General features: G+C 56.4%; 1 long non-coding RNA gene across 1 annotated transcript; it reads right to left on the bottom strand.

Annotated features, from left to right (window-relative positions):
* Positions 1–454: 454 nt before the first annotated feature.
* On the bottom strand, positions 455–5,094 carry LOC120324901. The gene is made up of 3 exons (XR_005566584.1): positions 5,068–5,094; positions 3,269–3,329; positions 455–466 (listed from the first exon to the last, which is right to left on the bottom strand). It is a non-coding gene; the product is annotated as an uncharacterized LOC120324901 (long non-coding RNA).
* Positions 5,095–15,493: the final 10,399 nt, after the last annotated feature.

The following is a 15,493-nucleotide window of genomic DNA, read 5'->3' as shown; positions in this document are numbered from 1 at the left end:
AAATAATAATGTTTTTAATTGGATAGAAAATGGAAGTGGATTTGTTTGGGGTTTTTTGTTGTGTGGGGTTTTTTTATGTCTGGTTGCTGCTTATTATCTTCATTTCTTTTGGGGGATCTGTTTCACTTAAGGGGTTCAGCTCAAGAACTGGGAATGTTTTGGCTTCAGGCACAAACTTCCTGAAGTCAGTGAAGCTGAAGTAAATCCCAGCACTGTCGGTACAGAGGCAGGTCCAGCCACTTCACGTGGAACCCACAAGGAACCTGTGGAGATCCCCAGGTCCTCCTGTGATCTTTCCACCTCCTGGGAACTGGGGAGTGACCGATCTGCTGGTGCAAATCCTCGGTGGCTCTGGCAGGAGCTCCCGGAGCTCAGGGGGAACTTCTCTGGATCCCTTCCCACCTTCCGTTCCCTCATTCTGCTTAACAAGCTTCCGAGAAAAGTTTGGACAAACGGGTTATTGCTCCTGAAATAATTGCAGATAATTACAGAGAGATTAATGGCCCCTTCTCAAAGAGCCACCAACGAGGGCTTGGTCGTCTTCAAGTAGCATTGACCTTTCCAGGAAACGGGAATGAGGGATCACAGCGGGAGAGGGGTTGGGTAAACAACGGGGAGTTGAGAGTCTTCAGAGTCCTGGGGAGAGCAGGACTGCTGTGATTCCCCACGGTCACCCCCCTCCCTGCAGACCAGCAGAGTCACTTGGCTGCTCACCAGTGATGAAGTTGGGAAGGGGAAAGTGGAAAATGCCTCGTAGGCAGTGGAAAAACGCTTTGGGAGTAAGGGGAGGCAGAGGAAAAAACTCTGTGGGCATCACCTCGCTGACATGGGAGACAGGACACTTCCTTCCCGTAGTTTGGGCTCTGGTTACCCCTGGGGAAGGTGAGGGGAAGCCAGGGAGGAACTCAAGGCTGCCTCACTTTGGGATTTGTCGATGGCTGATCACTTCCAGGACTGAGTGACCAGCCCAGGGATGCTCCACAAATAACCAGGATTTCATAGTGGTGGCAAACTCACAACCTGGGCTGTTCCAGCTCCAAACTCACCCCCTGAGCCTGGACCCTGCTGGAAGAAAATCAAGTTCATGGATGCCCTCAAAGCAAATCGAGGAATCCCTGTCCCTGGAAGTCCCCACTGTCCAAGGAGGATCTGATCCTTCCATCATGAGCTCTGCAGGGTGTGGCACCTCCAGCAGGGCCGGGCAGGAGGCTTGGTGTGATACCAGCTGGGTTTCAGTGCTCTGCCAGTTCAACCACCCTGGAGAGGCAATTAGATGAGGGATGGAAAGCGCTTCAGGAGCCTTGGGATCAGGCACTGGGATGTCTCCAGGTGATGGGGACAGCCCTGAAGGTTGGCAGCCCCCCACCACAACGTGGGCCAGGCACTGGGTGCCTGAGATCAGTGTCCCCAGAAGGGTTTGAGGGAGAGGAGAGCTGGCATGAACCTCCTCGTGCCCACCTCCAATTCCCTTGGCAGGAGAGGTGGGAAGAGCCTTCGGTGCCCGTGCCCCAAGCTGGCCCTAGAAAGGAGCTGTCAGGTAACAACCCACCCACCCACAGCTGCAAACACCCCATTGCAACGCCCCAGGGTCACCTCCGTGCAGGCAGCAGCCCTCAGTTCCCTTCCTGCAGTGAATTCCATGAACCTCCCAGCCCCCCTAAGCTGTCCTGCCTGTCCCACTCATGCTGGTGAGGGGTCAAATCCTCTGTACTGCCTTCACAAAGCTGAGGGAGAGCATCCCAGGGAGGGCCACGAGGATGGGGAAGGGGCTGGAGGGGCTGGATGAGGAGCTGTTGAGGGGATTTGGCTCATTCAGCCTGCAGGAGATTGAGGTCAGACCTCACTGGGGTCTCAACATCCTCATGAGGGGCAGCTCTGGGCTCTGCTCCCTGTGAGCAGGGACAGGACCCAGGAATGGCTGGAGCTGGGACAGGGCAGGCTCAGGTTGGATCTCAGGGAAAGGTTCTTCCCCCAGAGGGTGGTTGGGCACTGCCCAGGCTCCCCAGGGCAGTGGGCACAGCCCCAAGGCTGCCAGAGCTCCAGGAGGATTTGGACAACGCTCTGAGGGACAGGGTAGGATTGTTTGGGTGCCTGTGCAGGGCCAGGGGTTGGGCTGGATGGTCCTTGTGGGTCCCTCCCAGCTCAGAGATCCTGTGCTGGGATCCCTGTGCTGGAGGGGAGGCACCAGGAAAACCCCCCCCAGATTCCAGGGGCAGTCAGGTGACAGGGGCGTCCAGGGGGACTCAGAGGAGGTTTTCATCCCACTGGAGCAGAGCTGGATGAGTGGAGCAGCGAGAAGGGGGGAAAAAAAATCACCAAAAAGAGGAGCTGCCTTGTAAATCAAGGCTGGCCTGGGGGCAGTCACGGGTGTTAGGGCTGACTGGGCTCATGTGAGGGGCTCAATGGGGGCTCTGTGGGAGCACACACTGGCCCTCTGTGGAGGCTGCACGTCCCAGCAGAGCTGCTGGGTCACAAGCAGCACATGTGACTGGGGGCTGCTACCCCACCATGGCCAATCCATCTGGATGGTGGAGATAAGGACGTGTTGGGAAGCCTCTCCCCGCTCCATCAGCTCCCACAAGCAGGAGAAGTAGAAGGGGAATGGAAACTGGATCTTTTTCAGAGGGCTTCCTGTTAAAAATGTTCCCAACATCCCATCCCAGGCTTCTGGAATGTTCCCTGGGGGGCTCTGTGTGCTCCTGCACCCAGGAGCTGTACAGTGTGGTTCCTGCTGATGAGGAAAAGGATTTTCTTATGGACACTCCTCATTTGTCACCCTCAGATCTCCTTTGGGATTTAAGATGGGAAAGCAGCACGTAGGCAGGAGTTGATGTTTCCCGTGGAGCTGCTGAACATCTCACGGAATGGTTTGGGTTGGAAGGGACCTCAAAGGTCACCCAGTTCCACCCCCCCCCACCACGGGCCACCCACTGGCCATGATGCTGGGAGGTTCCTTTGTGCTGAGATGCCTCTCCACCAGTGGGTGCTCCCTGAAAACCCTCCCTTGGCCAGCAGTGGCACAGCCCCGTGTGCTCTGCTGGCAGCCCCTGGGAGGAAGGACCTGGCTCAGGGAGCTGGGATGTCCTGAGAGTCTCATCACCCACCTGAGAGTAGATCAAAGATGGGGGAAGGAAAGAGCACCAGCAGAGAGCAGAAGGTGAAAGGAAAGTCAAGCTGAAGGAGGTGTCTCGGTGCTCTGATAAAAAGCTGTAGGAGAAAACACCACTTCCTGCACAGAGCCAGGGACTTCAGGGAGTGGGAAAAGTACCTGGAGCTTTCCAGACTCTCCTCTGTGTCCTTCACCATCAGTCTCCTCTGCTCTTCCTCCCCTGTGAGGAATCTTATCCACCAGGGAATTCCAGAAGGCCCCAAGTCCATCCCCTTGTCCCCATCCCCTTGTCCCCACACACCATCGGCTCTCCTGGTCCCCCTGGCAGGGATTTGAGCATCTTCTTACAGCCCACGGTGCTGAGCATGTCCTGGCATCCAGAGGCTGCATCCAACTGCTTCCCAAGCCCTTGCATCCCAAGTTTTCCCTAGAGGAGGGTGCAGCCTGCCAAACTCGGGTGAGCAGTGTCTCTGTCCTGGAGCACTTTGCTCCTGAGCGGGATCTGGCACCTGCCATGGAGGCAGGATGGAGTCCTTGAAGGTCCCAGAGGGAGATGCCCTCTCCTTAGGATTAGGCAAAATCCAACAGGAGAGGAACCAGATCCTGCAGCCAGGGGCTTGTTCCCCATCCTGTGCAGTCTGGGGTGACCAACCTGTCGTCCCAGCCATGGAGGTGGGGCTGGCACGGACCAGGAATCCTCCTCGGCTGGGGGATCAGTCAGAGCTTTCCCTGGGATGTGCCTGCTATTCCTGGATACCCCATGGATATATTTACCACGGACACCACCTCTTTTTGGGTAAATAATTATGATCCCAACCCTGCCTACTAATTAATGGGGGGCTCTGAATCCCACTGTGGGCACCCCACAGACTCTTGGACGGACCAACAGCTTCAGGGGTGTAGAGCAAGGTGGTGGGACAACATCCCCCCTCCCCTCCAGTGTTTGGGGACACTGCCCCAGCTGTGCCTGACCCCCCAGGGCCACAGTGAAGGGATCCCACTGGTGGGGGGCTGAGGAGACCCCCCCAGCTCTTCCCACTTGACAAGTGGAGAGCAAGAGTAGAGCAACAATTCCAAAAAAAAACCCCCAAGAACCTCCTTCCCCCTCCCAAGCTTGGATGGGACAGTGGCATTCCCAAAGGCTGAGCTGGGTCCTGCCTGTTTATTTGACACCGAAAGCCAGAAGGCTCCTGCCCGTTACTTGAAGGGAAAGTTTGTTGCTGTGTTCTGCTAATTAACAGCCTCTGAGAGGCACCCAGGACCCATCTCTGGGGCCTGGAGTGTTGCAGAAACATGGAAAGGTTAATTGAAGGCAATGGGAAAAGGAGAATCCCAGCCTTAACCTCCTTGGGCTGCCCTTGTTATGCTGACAGCCCAGTGCAGGCAGATTTAATGACTCCTCATTACCCTGCTACCTAATTAACCTTCCGCCCCGGAGCACGGAGAGGCCAAGAAAGAACTTCCCTGCCCAGGAAACCCTTCTGCCAGCAGCCCCCAGGGATAAAGGAGACACCTCCAGCACTGCCAGGCTCAAATCCCCGCGGGGCTTCCAGCTGATTCCACTACCCAGAGGAAAAGTGCAGTGCTGGGGTGGCTCCGTGGTGCTGGATGCAGGGAACCTGTTTGCCCAAGTGCTGGGATGGGAGCAGGGTGGGAGCAGGGAGAGAGCTGGCACTGGAACAGGTGAGACTCCAGCTGGGCATGGAAAGGATGCTCCGGGGTTGTGTGAGGGTCAGAGAGATGGTGCCAGTGCAGAGCTGCCCCCTGCACCCACGGGCAGGACCCTCTGGCAGCTGCCACAGGATTGTGGGATGAGAAGGGACCTCAGTGGGTCATGGGGTCCAACCTCCCTGCTCAAGCAGGGTCAACAACTGGAGCTGTCACTCCAGACATCTGGAATTGTCCAGTATGGACCAGGCAGCTGCCAGTTCTCCCAGTTAATGGAGTGAAAACGTTACCTGTTCCTTTTGTTGGATCAGCTTCTGGTTTCCTTCCCACCTTAAATGTTGCTTGCAGGTGAAAAGAAGGGCTGTCCCCTTGATTTCACCTCCAGAAGGCTGGAGAGGGACTTTTCCCGAGAGCATGGAGTGACAGGACAAGGGGTAATGGCCCTAAGCTGAAGGAGGGCAGGTTTACATGGAATATTGGGAAGAAATCCTTCCCTGGGAGGGTGGGGAGGCCCTGGCACAGGTTGCCCAGAGAAGCTGTGGCTGCCCCATCCCTGGAAGTGTCCAAGGCCAGGTTGGACAGGGCTTGGAGCAACCTGGGCTAGTGGGAGGTGTCCCTGCCCACGGCAGGGGGTGGTACTGGATGGGCTTTAAGGTCCCTTCCAACCCAAACCATTCCATGATTCTATTATTCTATGATTCTGTGACCCCAACTTCCAACAGAGCTGGTAGGACCTGGCCTTGCCTCTGAGGGGTGACACTCCTGTCACCTGTGACAGAGCTGAGCCACCAAACTTGAGGCCAGTCCATGTCCTTATGGCTTTTGTGACAGGAATTACAGGTCTTTTCCTGGTGTCCCAGCCTGTGACAAGTCACTGTGTGCCAAGTGTGGACAAGGAGCAAAGACACCGTGCCCGCTGCCTCCAGTGGGAATGTCGCACACCTCGATTCCCAGGAGTTCTCTTCCAGGGAGCATCTGGGCAACCATGGAAACATTGGGGCAAAATCTGGGCAGGGGAGAGAGCAAAACGAGCAGGAGCAGAAGGCACGGCCATGTGATGGGAGAGAAATGCAGAAGGCAGAAGTGGAGTGAGATAAAGTCACCCCGAGCCCTCCTGGGAAGTGCAATGGTCTGCGAGGCTTATCTCGGCTTTTGATGTGTCAGTGAACTGTGGAGAAGAAAGGGCTTTGTGGAATTCACTCTCCAGGACATTTAACTCGTGTCCAAGCTGCCAGTTTGCTCACATCCTGCCTGTCCACAGGGAGAGATATGGGGTCATTGGCACTGGGAGCCCCGGGGGCCGTGTGTGTGTTGGACTGAGCCCACGGGGTCCGTGACAAGGGCGGTGCAACAACTCCTTCTGCCTCGCTCCTCTCTCCCTTCCTGGAAACTATCCAGTGCTGGACAATGAGGAAGGGACTCCCAGGGCCAACTGTTTGGGGTGGGGGGGTGGTGGCAACAAACTAAAGGGGACAAGGAGGCTGCAGGAGTTTTGAACTGTGAGGTGGCTGTAGGGTCCATCCCAGACGTGGAGAACAATCACACACCCTCAGATTCTCCAGGCAACTTGTAGCCGGTTTTTTTCCCTTCTATCAGACAAGGTGAATTTTTCATGGAATGATAGAGTGGTTTGGGCTGGAAGGGACCTTAAAAACCATCTAACCCAATCCCCCTGCCATGGGCAGGGACACCTTCCACTAGCCCAGGTTGCTCCAAGCCCCGTCCAGCCTGGCCTTGGACACTTCCAGGGATGGGGCAGCCACAGCTTCTCTGGGCAACCTGTGCCAGGGCCTGCCCACCCTCACAGGGGAAAATTCCTTCCTTTCCTTGTTGTCCCATCAAGGTGAGACATCCAAGTCCCGACTGCAGCTCCTTCCCTGTGTCCCGCAGTCTGTCCCAGGTGAGAGGGATCACATCCCTTCATTCATTTCCACTGGAGTGGAGATTGAGCTCCTTGGACTCCAAACCAGGGCCAGGCACGACCAGAGAGCTGCAGGGAAAGAAATGCTGTGGGTTCTGTCCCAAACCCGGGGGCTCCAAAGAGAAGAGCCAGTGCCAGCCCCGTCTCCTGCCATGGACAAACTGAGACACTGCAGGGTTTGTGCTCCCAGGCCAAACAAAGCTCAACTGCAGCTTTTGGGGGGTGAACTCCCTTTGCTATGGGACTCTCAAAATTTAGGGACACTGGGATGAATCTATGGTCTTTTCTGTGCTCCAGAACTGCAGATTCTGTCTGAGTCTGTTCTACCAAATCCCAGACTGGTTTGGATTGGGAAGGACATTAAAGATCATCTTGTCCCACCCCTGTGCCATGGGCAGGGACACCTCCCACTAGACCTGGTGGACCACTAGAGCAGTCCTGAGGTTAATGAACATTTCTGGGTGCTGGCAGACAACTGTCTGACCTGTTGTGTTGCTGAAAAATGATCCTTGGCCTGGTTTCAAGCTGGGTCAAGCAGCAGCATCCAAGCAATTGCTGAGTGGACTCTCTGAGCTGGTGGGAGGCCGTGAGGGTCTCGACGTGCAGCTTGGACACAGCCCTGGCCATGGAGGTGGTGTGGCTGTGCCCACCAGGGATGGGGAAATATCCCTGGTGCCAACCTGTTTTTGTGTGTCTGTAGAATTTCCTGGCAGCCAGGACCGGGGGTGACGGCACCTTTGGGTCCTCCTTGTGGATGGGGCAACCTGGAATCTTCTCCCCTGGTCTCCAAAGTGGCAGAGCTGCTTGGTTCAGGCAGGGTGTCCCCTGTGAGGGCACGGGAAGAAGCTGAGACTGGCTGCTGATCCTGCCTGTGTCATCTGGGCTCCTGCCCCACCTTGGGCACCTCTGCTGAGGGGCCACCAAGGAGTTGGCAAAGCCCCTGGTCCCCGTGTCCGGCCAGGACGTGGGGTGAAGGTGGTGCCACAACCTCGGGCTGCAGGACAGTGGATCTGGAGGGTGGGCAGGCACTGATGGGGTCCCTGAGGAACCTGCTGCAGCGCCAGGAGTGCCAGGCCAAAGTGGAGCACGTGGGAAGACTCCTCCTCTCCCTTTCCCATGGAGCTGCAAGAGCTGCTCTGTGGTCGTGTGGTGGGAACTGGAGTGACGGCGGTGCCAGGAGCCCTGCCCTCCCCCTCAGGAAGTGGGATGCTGCTGGAGCTATTTTGGGACAGCTGCTGCTTGTTTTGGCCCTGGCTGGGCTTCTTTGGTCATCACCTCGCTCAGGTGGTTATTTTTGGTCTGCCCAGGGTTGGACTTCCTGAAGGGAAAAATGGTGTAGGAGGGAAAGAAGACTTGCCTTTGTGTTCCTGAGCCCAGAAGTGATCCCTGGGTGCTCCTGGGCCTTTTCCAGGGGCAGTGGGGGGCACCTGGCTGACTTCACCAGGACCTCCATGGGTATCATCGGGGTGGAGCACCTGGACCACTGACTTACAAAACCCAAAGGAGAGTTTGGAGCAGCTCTGCTGGGAGATCCTGAAGCTGTCCCAGGTCTCCAGCACAGAGGGGGAAGGTCTGCAATCCCGTGTGCTACCAAAACATGGGGAGCCAACACAGCTCTTCCAGCCTGAGGAGACCCTGTGCTCCAAAGAAGTGCGGTCAGGGAAGGGAACGGAGCTGGGAAGGGGCTGGAGCAGCAGGAGGAGCTGAGGGAGCTGGGGGGGCTCAGCCTGGAGAAAAGGAGGCTCAGGGGGGACCTTCTGGCTCTGCAACTCCCTGACAGGAGGGGAGATATGAGGGGGGCCGGGCTCTGCTCCCAGGGAACAAGGGACAGGAGGAGAGGGAACGGCCTCCAGCTGTGCCAGGACAGGTTTAGGTTGGATATTGGGGAAAATTCCTTCATGGAAAGGGTTGTCCAGCCCTGGCGGGGGTGGAGTCTCCATCCCTGGGGGGATTTAACAGCCGTGTTAAATGACATGACATGACATTGATGTGGCACTTGGGGACACGGGTCTGTGGTGGCCTTGGCAGTGCTGGGGGATGGTTGGACTCGATGGTCTTAAAGGTCTTTTCCAACCCAACCGTTTTGCGGTCCCAGGGTTCCAGCTCCGGCCGAGAGGCTGCTGTTGGCCAGAAGATGGTGCTGGTACGAAGGTGATGGAGACGCCGCTGCTCTCCGCTTCTGCCGGCAGAGGAGGGTTTAGAGATTTCATTTCCTTCCCCCTCCTCCTTCCTCTAAGAATAACTCGGCACGTTTAATGGTCCCGGTTCCCCCACGCAGGACCCACCGAGTTATTTATTGCATCCAGTGGGTTTACTGAGAGCTAAACGGCAGTAACTCGAAACCTGGGAGGCTCAGGCAGCTTCTGGGCAGAGGGTTCTCTGGGCAACTAATGGAAGCATAACCCTGATTGATAATGGTTTTAAGCTTATTTATTTTTCCCCAGGATCCTTCTCATAACATCCTTCTGAATGGCTGGGCCGAGCCAGGCTGTGCCACAGTGGGGTAACTCTGGGGATTCCCCCCAAAAGTAGGAAATGGGGGGGACACCCCATCCTGGGGAAGGTCTTTTTTGGGGAGATGCTGGGGTTTGGTCCTTTCTGCTGCAGTTTTGGGCAGGCACTGCCCCGCTGGGGGCAAACCCCCCCTGCAGCAGGTTGTGGAGCTGCACTGGCACCTCTGGGCCCTCCAGCTGCTGCTCCCTGATTGTCCTGCCCACACTGTCTGGCAGAGCCCACAGGGATCCCCCACACCCTCCTGGCGTAGGGGGATAACCTGTCCTGTGCCAAGGAAAGGAGCAGGGAAGCCAAGGGCTGTCACAGTGAGGGCTCCTTTCCTTCTCCCATCCATCCACAAATGTGGGCATTCCACCATGGAATCATGGAGTTGCATTGGAAGGGACTTAAAGCCCACCCAGTGCCACCCCCTGCCACGGGCAGGGACACCTCCCACCAGCCCAGGTTGCTCCAAGCCCCGTCCAACCTGGCCTTGGACACTTCCAGGGATGGGGCAGCCACAGCTTCTCTGGGCAACCTGTGCCAGGGCCTCCCCACCCTCATCATAAAAAAGGCTTCTTCCTCATATCTAACATAAATCCATCCTCTTTGAGCTTAAAATCATCCCCCCCAGCTCTGAGGGGCGGGGGGGTCAGATCTTGCCCAGGATCATGGAGAAGTGGCTCTGGGGTTCCAAGCTCTGTGGAGCAGAGCCGTGGGGTTGGAGGTAAAAAGCTGAGCTGAGCCAAACCTGGTTTGTGGCCCTGCATATCCAAAAACCCTCACAAGGGCCAAGGGCTTCTTTGCAGCCTGGGTAATGCCAACTTTCGGGCCCGTGCCCTTTGCATGGCTGGGTGCCCCCCCCCCCACACCCGCTGGGTATAGGGAGTGCAGGGGTCTGACCCTTCTGGAAGAGTGTTCTGGGGTGGGAGGGGAGCAGCTGGAACTTGTGCTGAGCTCACCAGAGAGTTAAATCATTCTCCTGCAGGATGAGGATTGATGGTTCTGGCTCTCCAAGCCACCAGCACCCTGCAGGTGGGTGGGTGGGTGGGAGCCAGGCCTGGGTGTTGGGACACACCAAGGGGAGCCAGTGGAGAGGAGATTGTCCCTACACGTGTCTCGGGGCCAGGGGGGGATCCTGCAGGACCATTGTCCCTTCTGGAAGGGGGGGGATACTCAGTTTGGACATTCTTTCAGCTGCAAACCATCCCCACTGGGATCCCTGGGCCTATTATAGCCTGATTAAATATTAAAACAATTCATTTTGTACTTAAACTGTTCCGAAGGCTCCTGCTGACGAGGACTTTGAAGTCTGCGGCAAAAGGCTTTGCTCTCCTTTTCTCCCTGCTCCATCCCCTCCATCCCCACCTTTCCCCAGGCAGGGAGGGAGGCACAGGGGAGTCCTGGCCAGCTCTGGCTCTCCCAGGGGCTGGAATCTGGCTTGAGAGGGTGTTTTGGTCCATGTGTAGGCACCTTGCTGGGGCAAGGAGGAAAGCTGTGGGTGCTGGTTCCAGGGAGTAGGAGAGACCTTGGAAAGAGCTAAACATCTGCCTGGATGTAGCTGCTAAGAGGAGAAGGACCTTCACCTGGTCCTGCTGGTGTCCTGGGAGCCGCCAGGAGCTGAGGACAACCTGCTTTCGTGGCAGGGAGGTCCACGGTGGCTTTTCTGTGCTGCTCCCTCCCGGCACCTGGAGGCTGAAGCCAGCCCAGGCATCATTAGATACCTTCAGGACCTGAGCCTGTAGCCCCCTAAACCCTTGTTGAAGGCTCTGATGACCCCCAGCACACGGTGTCCTCCCCTCACTGCTGTGGGTGCCAAGTGTGTCTCCGGGTGGGTTCGGTGCCCTTGGGGAAGGCAGGATGGAAGGTGGGCAGGTGGTACTCAACCAAAACACCTGATCCTGCCCCAGACACTGGGGATGGAGGCAAGGGAGAGGCCCCCAGAAATCAGGAGGTGCCGTGGTGGTCCCTTCAAGGCGTGGAGTTGACCGAAGGAAGGGGAGCACAGCTCCTGGGAATGAGAGGTTGTGAGCTTTGCTCATGCTCTGCTGAGGACCAGGTCCAGGGTGGCACCCCCACTCCTGGAGGGCTGTTTGTGCTCCTGAGGGCTTAAATTTCCAGCTGCCTGTTTGTCTGGCTGCTCCCAGCTCAGGAGCCCGATGGCAGAGGGGCAGGAGGACCTGGAGCTCCCCCGGCCGCCGCAGATGAAGGGAAAGGTGAGCGGCGAATATTTCGCCTCCCCAGCTGGATGCAGCTCCTTTCCCTCTTCCTTCCCCCTTCTGCAGCCCCATCTTTTACATCTGTTGTATGTGCAATCCAGCAAACTCTCAGCAGAGCTCATTACTCAGGGCCCATTGCTCTGCACGGGGCCGAAAGGTCCTGCACGTAATGATTGGGAGGTGATTTGTATTTAAGGCCTCGGCTTTCAGATGCTGGGAGGGGGGGGAAGGGAAATTAAATAATTGAAAGCTGGTGGGGAAGGGAAGGAGAGAGCCCTGGAGAGAGGGAGAGGACCAGGATTTCTCCTGCCCCAGAAGTGCTTTGCCTCACCCACGTCGTCGCCCAGGTGCGGATTTGGAACACAGGGATTGAAACACAAGGATTGAAGCACAAGGATGGAGGAAAATCTGTCCATGCAGGGTGTGAGAGATGGATGCAGCAAGGGGCTTCTTCAGGGGTGATGCCAACAGGTCTGGCCTGAGTAGGACACGGGCCCCTCTGCCCCGAGGTCTTGGTGGGCCGTGACTGGCGCGGCCGCACCGCCCGCCCTCCCCTCCTGTCTCCACCTCTCCAGCTCTCTGCTCCTGCCACACTTTAGGAAATAAAACCAGTTTTCCAGCCTGGCCAGCAACAAGGCAAAGGGGTGAGCAGGGCTGGAGACCACGGAGATGTCCCTCAGCCTGGGCAGGACAGAGCTGGTGGCCCAGAGCCACCCAGAGAGCACGACTGAAAACCCGCAGGAAGAGCCTCACAGGGTGTTCCTCAAGATCTCAGAGCCAAAGGAGAGCCCGTGGGGGCAACCTCTGGTGGGTGGGTGGGGAAAATCTCTGGTGGGTGGGTGGGGAAACCGAGGCATGAAGGGTAGAAATGAATTTCCTGGGAAAGGGGCAGGTGGGCTGAGTGTTACTCGCCTGAAAGTTCAGCAAACTGGGGTGCAGAGCTCGGGTTTGGTCTAAACCAGTGCTGTTCCACTTTCACACACCAAAGCTCCTTTCAGCCTATTTCCTTCTCTCTCTTTTTTTTTTTTTTTTTTTTTTTTTTTTTTTTTTTTTTGGGGTGGAAATTGCCAAAAGACAAATCCACCAGTCTGGTTTAGTTCTACCTAAAAACAAATGCAACTACCTAAAAATAAATGTAACTGGACGCTGCAGGTTTTGTGGCAGGAAAAAAAACCAGCTGATGGCTCCTGCTCCTCTTCCAGCTGGTGTCAGAGCCCAGGACCACCAGTGCTGTCGGGGTCAGCCTTTGGCTTCTGGAAGCCAGACTGTACTCAGAGAGTCCCTTCTGCACTTGAAGTTTAATATCCAAAGCCTGTTTTTAACCTTGACCTAAAGTCGTGCCTGGGGGGAACCTGCTCGGCAGCCTGAGGAACGCTGGGATGCTGATACTCTTCCCGAGCCCCTAACGAGCTCCCGGCGCTCCAGCAGTCCCTGGAGGGGGGCAGATGGCCCATTAGGCCGAGCTTTAGGGCTGGGCAGGGAATTCGCCTGAGCCTGCTCAGCTGCAGATCCCAAAATCCGCTCGGATTGGGCTCCCTGCTCCGGAGCGAACGAGTCAGGCCACGGCTGGGAAAGGAAAGGCAGGAATCAATAGCCTGGGAAGATCTGATGCTTTTCCACGCGCCCTTCATGTATTCCCGGCTCTGTGCAGCGAGCAGAGAAGTTTTACGAGCCTCCACAAAAGCCCGGTGTTTAACCCCCGTGTGTTCCCTCCCCCAGCCCGGTTTTCTCTCCCGAGGTGCGTTTCACGCAGAGCATCGCGTTGTTTCCCCCTCCCCAAAAAAAAGTTGTGGAGATCTGTGCCTGGCTCCCTTGTAGAGAGGTAAATCTAATAAAATTGTTTTTTCTTAATCTAGTGCCAGCTCAAACAGGAACCGACTCCCGTCGTCCCAAAATTCCCTTCGAGGTTAAAGCGACCGGGTCGGGGGGCAAAGGGCTGGGAAAGGTGGTAACTCCCTAATGTTGACAGCGCTGGCATTCAAACCCGGTACCCAAATACCTTTCCTTCAAATCTCTTGGGGAAAAACCCTCTTCTATTGATTTTGGGATGACGACAAAGAGCACTTTTGTTCTTCCTGCCCCCGCGGTGCTCTGACGCGTCTGTGGCTGGAGCGGGATCTGCAGCTGATGCTCTTTGCTCTGCCGGGGGGAGGCGTCCGGCCAGCCCTCCCTCCCTCCCTTCTCCTTCCCTCCCTCCCTTCTCCTTCCCTCCCTTCTCCTTCCCTCCCTTCTTCTTCCCTCCCTCCCTTCTCCTTCCCTTCCTTCTCCTTCCCTCCCTCCCTCCCTCCCTTCTCCTTCCCTCCCTCCCTCCCTTCTCCTTCCCTCCCTCCCGGAGCAGATGGCTGGGGCTGGGCGTAGCTGCCCACCCCTGCAAGCCCAGGGAGAGCAGGGTTTCCCCTTCAGAATCTGGGATTAAACCTCTGGAGCGATGCTCCTCAGGCTGTGGGAGGATTCCTGCTCCCGGTGATTCCTGCTCAGCTGGGAATTCCCTGAGGAGATGGAGGTGCAGCGTCTTCCAGCAAGGATCACACCCTGGGGATTCCTGTGGGATGCTGGAGTCCTCTCCCGAGGACTGGCAGGTTGGGAAGTGGTTCCAGCTTTGGAGAGAGGTGGGGAATGGGTTCCTGGCCCCAGGGGAGCACGAGGGCTCAGCTCAAGGCTGACCATGTGGCTGCCCCGCTGAGAAGGTGTTGGAGAAGAGGGAAGGCTCCAGAGGAAAATTTAGGATGCTGCATCACAGGCTGGTGCCAGCACTGGGAGGCTGGGGATGTGCCAACAACCAGGGCAGGCTCAGAGTGTACTTAAAATGACTTCAGGAGCCTCCTTGTCCCTTCTCAAAGCCTCACCTGCACGGGACAGGAGCTATTCCCTGCTCCAGGGGCATGGACCAAGCTCTGCCTGCTCAGCCAAGCTCTCCCAGGCAGGGTGAGCAGCCTGGCCCCTTTCCTGCTCCGTCCCTGCTGGGTATCCCTGCTGGAGACACCCCCCTGGAGGTCTCCCCCTTCCCACTGTGGGTCGTAGTGGGGAAAAAAGAGAAAGGACTGCAGAGAAAAGAGAAGTGTGTGTTTAGGAAAAAACCTTCTGATGGGTTTGGGGCTTCCAGCAAGGGGAGCTCAGGGTGTCCTGTGCCAGCAGGACCATTGCAGGGCTCTGCCCCAAGTGTGCCCTGTCTGCTTGTGATCCTCACACTTCCCATGGGGTGGGAAAGCACTGTCTAATGAAAACAGGTTTAACTAAACCTGCTGCCAGGTGAGCCACCCCCTTACATCCCTGTATCAGCTTCCCTGGGTGGTGAACTTGGACCTTGTCCTTGGAATTCAGGGTGCAAACCAGCTGGAGATGGAGAAAAATTCCACAGCGCAGCTGGGAGGGGAGGTGGATGGCTTTAAAATGGTTTCTGATAACACTGATTGCCCTAAACTTCTTGGAAAAATTATTGGCTTATATGTAAAAATAATGCTAATGATGACAATGAGGATGAAGGTGATGATTAAGGCCCAGAGGATGCACAAAACATTGCACCAGTAGAAACATTTTCCAGGGAAGCAAAACCAATGGCAAACCATGTATTGCAGAGCTCCACAAGAACAGCTGGAATGAACCCAAAATATTTATTATTAATACCAAAGCTGTTTATTTTTTCCATATTAAATAGGTCATATATCTCATCTAATAAAGCCTCAGGGCTGGGGGAAGATTTTGCTGCTGAGCTCTGAGCAGAGAGTGGGAACACAGGAGGTCCTGCTTGGGCTGTGGGCGAGCTGGGATCGTATCCAAAGTTCCAGCCTCTGGATTTGCAGGAGGGCTGGAAGATTCCTTCATGTGTGGCTGCTTCTGCCATCTCCCAGGACATGGTCTAGAAATATGACCAGGAGGGCTGCTCAGAGCAGGGGATGCAGGTCCAAGCCTCAGCCCATCCAGGGATTCCCTGTGTCAGGATGGATAAACCACTCAACCCCTCGACTGGGCCGGAGTCTGGAAATGGGATTGCACCAACCAGCCCTTTGGCATCCTCGGGGATCCAGGGGAGGCACGTGGTGACAGCAAATGCTCTTTTCCCCCTTCAGAGACATCATTAAGCAA

This window comes from Pipra filicauda, unplaced genomic scaffold (genome assembly GCF_003945595.2).
Source record: "Pipra filicauda isolate LSUMZ 115617 unplaced genomic scaffold, ASM394559v2 scaffold759_size107998_pilon, whole genome shotgun sequence".
Taxonomy (NCBI): Eukaryota; Metazoa; Chordata; class Aves; order Passeriformes; family Pipridae; genus Pipra; species Pipra filicauda.
The sequence above is the reverse complement of the archived record's forward strand: the minus strand, read 5'-3'. Positions and strand labels throughout refer to the sequence as shown.